The sequence below is a fragment of the Marmota marmota genome, unplaced genomic scaffold (genome assembly GCF_001458135.2).
Source record: "Marmota marmota marmota unplaced genomic scaffold, marMar, whole genome shotgun sequence".
Taxonomy (NCBI): Eukaryota; Metazoa; Chordata; class Mammalia; order Rodentia; family Sciuridae; genus Marmota; species Marmota marmota.
In genome coordinates, this window is record NW_025999977.1 from 30,551,690 (window position 1) to 30,562,294 (window position 10,605).

Below are 10,605 nucleotides of genomic sequence, written 5' to 3' on the forward strand. Positions count from 1 at the left end.
TAATCCTTTGGGCCAATTATTTCTATTATTTTATTACTGATTAGTTGATGCTAAATTTAAAAAAATTTTTTTGCCTTACTGGGGATTGAACTCAGTGGTACTGAGACCGGGCAAAAAGACAGTCAGTGTAGACAATGAATGTTTGGGTCAAGAAGATGGGTCAAGGAAATAGAATGCTAATACTTCTAGAGCACATCCCCCTCCTCCTCACCTGTTGTCATGTTCCTGTGTCTCCAGGGAATTGTTCCTCCCAAGACGGGGTTGTTAAAGAGTACCCTCTTCCTGCCTTTCTGGGCAGTTATGGAAAATAGGGAGTGGTACCCCCTGAACTTTTGGTCATGTAGGCAGGGGAGGAGGGGACAGGAGAAGAAAGAAAACCTGACATCTATAAAAGGGGCAGGACACCCCCCACACTCTCGGGGCACCAGCTCTGGACCCCCTCCTCTCCAGAGGAGGTAAATTGCAGAGGCTTACAAAGCTTGCAAGATTTCCAAGGCTTGCATGGGACCAGTTGGAGCCAAAGGAAAATGCTCTTGCCTCTGCATTTCTTGGGGGGGTCTCTCTGGGATTGTCCTGGAGGCCTGGAGGTAAGCTCCCCTATACCGCGCATCTTTCTGAGGTGCACCTTTCTGCCACTTTCTTTTCTTTCTGGAGGACAATAATGGGCATCTGTTGGCTAATTAAGTGCAGTTCATGCAAGCTGCCATTCTACAAAACTAGGGTGACAGAGTTCATGGCCTAAGTGGCTCCCAATCCCTGCCTTGCGTGTCAGGCATGTTGAGTTTTGCCAAAGCCATTTCTCACTATCCAATCCAGGCTTGGAGCATATCTGTCCTGACACAGTGTCTCTAATGCTGGTCTGCATTTGGATGCAAGGAGATGGACAAAGGGGTGGAACAACTTTGAGATTCTGGCTGGGGCCACTCTCCAATGAATCGTAAAGATTTCTCCCTGGACCTCTTCTCTGACTGCCCTTATGGGTGGTCGATCAAGTGGCCCTGAGCAAAAGCCCCCGTGACACATACCTCTGTAGAAGCCAAACTACACTTTCCTGTGTTCATTTCTCCCCTCCACTCACTGATCAGACTCCAGCCATAGAGAAGTAAGGAAATGCCTAGGTTCCCTTTGTTTGCATATTAAGCCTTTACAAGACAGAAGGGATTCCCATAGCTGTTTCTCTGCTCCTGTGTGCTCTGCAAGCTTCTTTGAATGCAAAAAGGGAGATTTATGCCCTCAGCCTTCTGAATATTCCTTTGGCCCATAGAGAGCATAAACTCTTTTTCTCTTTTTCCAGCCTTTTCCCACTACTGTTTTGTTGCTGCCAAATATGATCTCCATACAAACTCTCTGATAGAGAATTATGGCCATCAGAGGAAATATAAATTTTAATATGCTCAGCCTGTTCTGTAAAAGGGAAGGAAATAATCCGAAGCTTCTATGTGCAGGCCTAAGGACTTCCTTGTTTAAAAAACTCAAATTGTGCCAAACATGTAAATTAAATTCAACTATGAGCCTCCATTCTAAGTGAGGCCAAATTCAACACCCCCCAAAAAAGTTCATTAACACAGACAGATCAAGATTCATTACAAAAGGGGGTCCCATGTTCTCCCAGGGATTACAAATCATACGGTAAGGATGGATAATCTGAGGTTTGCATCATTTTCATGGCCACCCATGGAAAAGCCCACGGGTTATGACCACACTGATGATGTAGCAGTTAAATCCAGAGTTCATCCATGGAAGGAGGGATGGAAACTGGTGGCCAGTAGAGGGTCCAGCACTGGGGAGACATCCCCTAGCCAAAGAGACAGTTCTTTGGTGCAGGCACTTATGGGTTCTGTTCTTTTTTGTGCAGTTCATGTTGTTGTTCAGAGGGGAACCTCGTCCTCAAAAGAATTGATGGGAGATTATGTCTCATAATTTTCTGCATCCAAACCTGGTCTGATTACCAACTGGGGAAATGGAAAAAAATGGTTAAAATGCCCTACACATGAGGTTCTGCTCAAAACAGCAGCTTCCCTTCTTAGCTTCTGCCAGATTTCTATCTCTCCAAGGCTTGCCTTTGAAAGGTAAATTGCAGAGGCTTACAAAGCTTGCAAGATTTCCAAGGCTTGCATGGGACCAGTTGGAGCCAAAGGAAAAAAAGGTGTCACTTTTAAAAGTCACTGTGGGACCTAAATAGTTGGCTATCTTACCTGCTCTCCATTCTACCACCTACTTTCTTAATACAGCACAGGGAGGGAAAATGGAATGATCTCATAATACAAGTCTTCTTTACCTTGAAAATCTTTCCTTGAGGATTTCAGAACTCTTACATTCTTTGAATGCCTGAACTGATTCAAATATGAGTGAACTCTGATCTAATAAAAATGCTCTGTATGCTCCTTTTCTAGAGTAATTATATTTATATCATTTTTAGGACTTCTGTTTTTTTTAAATTTTATATTTTTGAGCTCACAATTTTATGGTAAATTCATAATATATTAATTAACATATTTCCTGATCAGCTTATTTTATGTAACTATAGAGGATTTTTACATGTCTTTGTTCAGAGGTCCACTTTTCAAGGGTTAGTTCTCAAATACATTGGAAAATCTCCTTTAAAAAAAAGTCCCAAGAGCTGTTGGTGGCGCACACCTGTAATCCCAGCAGTTTGGGAGGCTGAGGCAGGAGGACCGAGAGGTCAAAGCCAGTCTCAGCAATGATGAAGCACTAAGCAACTCAATGAGACCCTGTCTCTATAAATAAAATACAAAATAGGGCTGGGGATATGGCTGAGTGCCTCTGAGTTTAATCCTCAGTAAACCTCCCCAACAACAACAACAAAAAGTCCTAAGGACATAAACTTGGTGATGTTGGGAATAAATCTCATAGCCTTTGATTTCACTGACCACAATGGCAGACTTTACACCTAGCATTTCCAACAGTACAGGCCTGCCCTATATTTAAGTCATAATGTAAAAGTCTGATAAGCTCTATTTTAATTTCTAACAGGTTAAATCTAATAGAGGCTTTAATAAACATCTGTAGAATTTTCTCCTCCCTGTGGAGATCTATTTACAAAAAGTTACAAGATGTTTGTTTCCTGTCCATTTTTTTGTATGTGTGCACACCTGTGTATTGTATTGTTGTGTCTATATATGTGCTTGTGTCAATATATATTGAACACGGTATCAAAACTGACATAAATGAGCACTCATAAATCAAAATTTAAATAAGAAATGAATCCAAATACCTTTTAGTCCACATGCCTTAAAAAAAGGTTCAATTTAAATTAGGTAAATAGATGAGAGTTAAGATGTCTTTAAAATTAGTAACTCAAGTTCTTCTAGGTGGTCAGACAATTAACAGTGTTGGTTTCTATAAAATATCCAGACTGTAATATCCATTGCTTCTAGGGTTTTTCTTCAACAGGAAAGAGATGGCTAATATTGTTAACTTTATTTGTATGATATCTTGGTTTTTGCAGTTAATAATGAGTAAATTAGATTTAACATAAATGGGATTAATCTTCATAAATGTGTTTGTTAAAGGAGACATCTGATTAATTTGCAAAGTAAAATGCTAAAACAACAACTGCTCAATATAAAATCAAGTACTTTGACTTCTTAAATTCCATAAGGTAATATATTTAAACATTATGTGTGTTTTCATAAATGGATAAATGAAAAAGGTTTAATATCACTTTCTGTGTTTTCACAAAAAAACTAGGAGGCTAAGAGTTAAGATTCAATCAGGTGTAATTTTATATACTAAGAACACTGGGTTTCAATTAAAGTACCATAAAAGCAAGGTATTTCATCTTATTAAGGTGGAGTAATTTGTCTAAATTCAGAAATTTTATATAAGAATTGTTTCTGAAAATAAATTTAAAAAGGGGTCAACAGCTAAGAAAGAGATATAAGAAGGTTCTAGATATGGAAATATATTTTAGTATGGAAAATAGAAGGAAAAAGAAATGTTTCTGGATGAGAAAGTCTTTATATGGTAAAGCAAAAAGTTGTAGAATGTCTAAGTTGCAAAGGGTTTGTGGAGGGTAAATCTCAAAAAGCTTGTGTGTAACTAAGTGGGTTATACATAATTAATACAACCAGTTAAAGTTATTTAAAGCTTTTTCCTAAGGTCAAATATTTCCTAAGGTACTGATATAAACCAAAGTTTAATCCTCTATGTTTTGAAGTAGCTTAATCTGCTTTTATCTATCAAGATAATTTCTTGTATCTGTTAAATTTATCATTTAGAGAAACTAGTCTTAAAGGAATTAGGATTTGTATGACTGGTTAAACAACAACTGTTATTTTAGGGTATAAAACTATACTATAGATTCTATTTTTTTCTTTAAAAGCTAAACTTCGTTAATATAAGAACATCAGTGTAATTGGCTTCTTTTTATACTAAATGCATCTTTGTCTACTAAATGTATTCATGTTTTCCAAGTATGCAAGTCTTCAAAACATAAGATTCAGAAGAATATATTACCAAGCTGGTGTTCCTCAAACTGAAGTTTGAAGTAAAGATTTGGGATTATAAAAATTATGTTTCTTAGTTCATAGCTATTATACAAACTCAATGTGTTTGCTCTCTTTAATTTTATTTTGTATTTTCCTTATAAATTTTAGAACCATTGTCTGTTATTACATTGCAAAATATAACTTTTTTTAAAATTGTAGTTGTAAATGGAAAGAATGCCTTTACTTTATTTATTTTTATGTAGTGCTAAGTATTGAACCCCAGTGCCTCACACATGCTAGGCAAGTGCTCTGTCACTGAGCTATAGCCCCAGCTCAAAAAAGTGTAACTTCTAATATAACAACCTGAGTTACTTTGAAACAATAGGACATCACCTATAGGAAAGACAGGATGTAAGGTTAACTTCCAGTACTAATACTGATTCCCAATTAAATGAAAGGGGAAATAACTACAAAGTTATAGACATTAAAGATAAAACCCAGTACTCTTGGTTTAAAACTGTTGAAACTGATTTGCTGGATGTTTAAAACCAAAACTTAGAGACTAATGGAAGTAAAAGGGCCAAGAAGAAAATAGCCAATATTTGGCTCTTCCCTTTGAGTCAGCTAGGACTCAGGGAACAAGGGGACTTCTCTAAGTACTTTGTTAACTCTGGGTCACATGATCTCCTGGATCAGGGGAATCAAGGAGACCCTGGAGAACAGAAAGCTGACCAGTGCACATGCTGCAAAGAGGAGGGTCATTGGAGAAGGAAATGTTCCTGATGCTTCCAAGGGAAGCCATGTAGTCAACAAGACCCTGACCTATCCTGGAAGATGGCACTAGAGGAGTCAAGAGGCTGCTCACAAGTTCCCAAGAGTTCCCCCAGAGGAAACTCAGCTGACTCTTAACAATAGATAGGAGCAAGTTCAATTTGACCAGCTTGGTCTTAAACACCTAGCAAAATAAGTTACAGCCAAAGAACAGCCATACCTGGGCATTTAAAAGGAAAGACAGTAGTTCTTCTAATGTAACTTAAGATATATACTTGTGTCAGCCCCACCAAGAGTAAGTAAGATTAGAGGCTATAAAAGAGGGATTCCTAGACAGGAGTGCCTAATAACTATCAAGAAACTATCAGAGTTAAAAGCTTTTTTAAATCAATTTAGGGCCTACAAATCTTCCTAACCTCCTACATAGACAGACTTGATCTGTTTGCTAGCCCTAAGTGACAGTAAATAAAGGGATCTTTACTAAACATAGAAGATATGCCAATAAAAATGTATTTTACAAAAATCAGATGACATTAGATATCTTACCTACATCTTATGGGGCACCTGTGACATTATTAAGACTATATTGTGTTTTCATTCCTGACAAACTCTGAGAACAATATCCTTAATATCCCCAAATAGGTCATTTCCTCACTAACCTTGTCATGGGAACAATTTTTTAGCTCTTGCACCTCCTGGTAAAAATTCCTGGTTTCTCTCCTCATCATGATATTCATTGAAATGTCACAGACTCTTTGTCATTTATTTTGTATTAAATGCATTTCAATACTCATGTCTTTTTGTTTCTCTCATAGAAGCACCCACTGCTTAGATGACTTTACAATTTGTTCTTTCCAAACCAGACTCTCACCATGGACCCCTCAACTGACCCACCCACAGCATTTCTAAAAGGGAAACCCAAACTGCTTGCCCCACATGGCCCCCTCTCATCCTGAAGCAGCCAAAGTGGTTATTACCCATTTCCTCTTAGAGCAGTAAGAGTTCTCTTAATCAGAGAGGGGATTATGACCAGGGCAAAAGACAGTCAGTGTAGATAATGAGGCTGGGCACAGTGGCACATGCCTGTAATCCCAGTGGCTCAGGAGGCTGAGGCAGAAAGATCGCAAGTTCAAAGCCAGCCTCAGCAAAATCAAGGTGCTAAGCAACTCGATGAGACCCTGTCTCTAAATAATACAAAATATTATTTTGTATTATTATATTTTGTATTATTTGCTGGGGATGTGGCTCAGTGGTCAAGGGCCCTTGAGTTCAATCCCTGTACACCCCCCAAAAAAGTATAGATAATGAAGTATTGTATCAGGAAGATGGGGGTTGATTCAAAAGGAAACAGAATACCTAAACAGAATTCCAGAACACTTCCTCTTCCTCCTCATCTGTTGCCAAGGTCACCTGCCTCCAGGGAATTGTTCCTCCCAACAAGAAGTTTTCAATGAGTACCCCCTTTCTGCCTTTCTAGTCAAATATGGAAAATACAGAGATATCCCCCGTATGGCTCTCTTCCTGCCCTTTTGGTCATGTAGGCAAAATAAGAGGAGAGCGGACGGAGAAGAAAGGAAAACGGAAATCTATAAAAGGGGCAAGATACCCTCACTTTCTCGTGGCTTCAGCTCTGGACAACTCCCTATTCCAGAGGAGTCTCAGTCTCTCTCTCTCTCTCTCTCTCTCTCTCTCTTCTATTCTTTAAATAAAACTTTTTGCTCTTGATCCTGCATCTTTTGGGTGTTCAAGAGCAATCTTCAACGCTGAGGGAACAGGACCCTATCCTGATTTTCTAGACCAGCTTCAATACTCTATTACTGAGCTACATCCCCAGCCCTTTTTATTTATTTATTTTATGAAACAGGGTCTTGTTGGATATGAAATCCTTTTGATTTAACTGGGATTACTGGTCCAGTTGCTAAATCTTATTACTTTGAAAAGTGATTGGTTATTCTGAGATTACATTTGAATTTTTTTTTCTTTTTACAACTTGCAGACTTATTCTTCCTTTGTAGGTTCCAGAAGCCTATGTATCCTTGCCTCACTTACTTCCTGACCTTTACCACACTTCACCTTTTCAATGGAACACCTTTCCTGGAAGTGTAGAATTTCTATTGTATTTCCTTCCTCAGAGTTATTGGTCACAACATTGGGCCAGATTTTCCCAAGGCAAAAGTCTTTAATTTTTTTTTTATTACACAAGTTAGATATCAAAAACCCAAGTAAACCTGCATTGGGCAGTGAAGATGTAGGAAGAAAGACAGGGAGTTAGCAGATTAAACTACATTCAGTTTAGTCTTCAGAAAAGGAATGGCAATGTACAGGACTTCTTGCTTGGGATGTGGTGGCTTCATTTTTAAGACACAGACTTAAGTTGTTCAAACCTCAGCACTAAATCAAGCTTGTGAATACTCCATATTAACCAGACAAAATTTAAGGAACCTGCCTTCCCAGACTTTAGCAAGAAACTAAAAGCTGGATTGTTGCCAGATAAAGCAGTGAGGTATGAGAAATGGAGACCAAACAATCAAACCCACAGCAGGAGTTGGGAGACTTGAACTGTCATCCAGCCAGGATTAATAGTTTTTAATTAATTTTTTAACTATTAAGTTGATGTAAACTTTAAAAAAAATACATATGTTTACTTGCTAGTTAAACTTCCTCTTGTTTGCAGTTGTCTATTCATGACCTTTTTTAACCATTTTTTGAAAACATTATTATTTACTGAATCAACTTATGTGAATTAAATATAATACTGAACCTTAACTCTATACTATTTATGCATTTCCTACTTGTTTTTGAACATGTGTTTAGAAATAAACTCAGAGTACCTTTTAATTACAAATATAGGAGTTTCCATAATTTTTTAAAATTGGTAAAGTCCCTGTCATGAGTGCAATCTATGTCACTAACATAAACCAAACAGGTTTGTGACTTTCCATAATGTCAAATTATTCAATAACAATAAATTCATGGGCTACACCACTTTCATCAGTGGCAGTTCCCTAAATATTTGTGGGTCACCTGGTCGTCATAAGCCAGGCAAGTACAAGTTGTTTTATTCCAATCTTAATTTCTAATATCTATAACACATCACAAATCATACTTTACACAATGATATATATATAAGTTGCAGGAAGGCTTAGAAAGGGTTGAGGCAACCGCAGGAATTCAGGAGTCTGACCTGAGAGCAAAGGCAGAGCAATTATGAATGCAAAGAGTAACTGTAGGTGGTCAGATAAGATTAAGAACCATTTGAAAAACTTGTCCAGGGCACAGAGCTGTCAAAATCAAAGAACTTACTCTAGGCCAAGATCTGGACTTATTGTAGTCTCAAGTGTATCTGTTTGGGTAGGCAGTATTTTGTGGCTTATGCTGCAGAAATTGCACTCTGCTGAAGCTCAAGGACAGAGATTTGAAAGTTCATTGTGGTGATTTTCCTGGGCAAAGCTCATGGTAAGTGACCAGATGATAAGGTTAGGGTACCACCATGTCCCATCTTGGGGTGCTTCTCCTTTTATCGACCTGGAGTGAGAGGGTTGCTTCATTCAATGGTCTAGTGTGTTCGATAAGTGCATAGGTCTGGTTTTTCCAGTCTGAGTTGGATATGCCCATGTATTCATGTGCTTCTGATTAATTTGATAAATCCACAGGTAGTCATTTTTATTAGCATGATTAATTATCAGTTTGTGCCTTATGTTTGTACCATGCAGATGGTGTTTTTTTACTTGTACAAGCAAGTTGTAGAATCACTCCACCTCAGCACCTAAACTCAAAATAGAGTGGGTTATGGCAAACTACTACTTTATACACTGGAGTAACACAGGTTTAGGCGCAGCCTGAAAACTGCTGCTCTATACATCATGAAGTAACTGAGCAGGGCACAGCCTGCTCTCCAAATCCCAGGATGTTTCGTAGTGGCCATGATGGTAGCATTTATCATGGAACCCCAGGTAACCATGTTGGGAGCTGAACCAATGGTATTGGGTTCACCAATGTCTCCAAAGTCAGGAGTTGATTCCCAGTTCTTATCTAGAATTGTAACGGGGGATTTGCCATGTCCAGTGACTCCACAACCTCCATCAATTAGTAGCTCTTCAGCAGGAGTAATGGAAATGAGATTGCCTTTACTTGCATGTGGGTCATCACCATGACCAGTTGTACCAGCTCATAAAGAGTGAAAATTTTTCTACTAGTTAGAAGTACCTATGATGACATTTCCTTCCCAGGGCTCATACCAACACCTTGAAATTTAAAAGACATCCAAACATTTCAGTAATGCAGAATAATCTGGTTGGAGTTACAAAAACTACTTCTGGAACAGGGCAAAGTATGTTTAGTCCATCAAATATTGATCATTCACAAAAGATGACATTAACTCCTGCCAAGTTGGATTCTATTTATATTCCAGAAATTCCCTGACTTCAGAAGACGACCTGGATGACATTCAGGTGACTGTGTTTTGGTTTCCTCATTATCTGCTTTCTATATATTATTACAATTTGTATAATATGGGACTATCTTAAAACATGTGATGTCTATAATAGGAAATTGGATGCATATTTGTTACCAATCTAAACTGCAGGTCCAGAAAGCCTTAGGCAAAGATGAGAGAAACTTTGGAAAATCTGTTATGATTGATGCAAAATGATGAATAAATAAAAGTGTTACAGAAAACAGGGATAGATGTGCTTTGTCATCTCTGTCTCTAGCCTTTGTATCACCCATCAAAACCTTAGGCACACCACTACAACCAGAAGTAGCCCTAGGATTTCTACCATGAAACCTCTTGCTACAGCATTTAGTAATTTCTGATGAATATCCAAAAAGATGAAAGTCTTATATTCAACGTAATGAAGTACATATTTGGCTGGTGGTATAGTAAGATCTAAGAACTCAACTAACAAGGAGAAGGTTGGTACATTAAAACAGAGTTATCACTGTACTGCTGGTTCTCCTGGGTTAGTTGTATAACCACTCTTGGCATCACTGACTATCTCATGCTTCATGTAAGTTTTCCTTCAAGAATACATCTTATTTGTAGCTTGCACTGTAAATGATACTTGTGATACATTTTGAAGAAATCTAAAAAAATTCCTGTAAGTAGGATTTTGTCCTTTCCATGTAAGTTTAAGCACAAAAAAACTGAGCATTGATTACTATAAATTAAATAATTGAATTGGTGGGGAGGCTTTGTAATCATCATGAGATGGTGGGTTGCCGCAGTCTGGCTGGGCACAATCAGGAGCCACTTGTCAAAAGAAACTAACTTTATTTTTAGAACCACACACGCCAAACAAAACAGCCTCTCAGGAAAAATCCTCAGAGCCTCAACTGCCACCACCGGCTTTCCACAAGCCTCTCTCTCCCACACAAGCTTCTC

At 38.2% G+C, this 10,605-nt stretch overlaps 1 pseudogene; it reads left to right on the forward strand.

The window, feature by feature from the left end:
- The first annotated feature begins 8,579 nt into the window (after positions 1-8,579).
- Positions 8,580-10,150, forward strand: LOC107137129 (annotated as a pseudogene).
- The last annotated feature ends 455 nt before the right edge of the window (positions 10,151-10,605 follow it).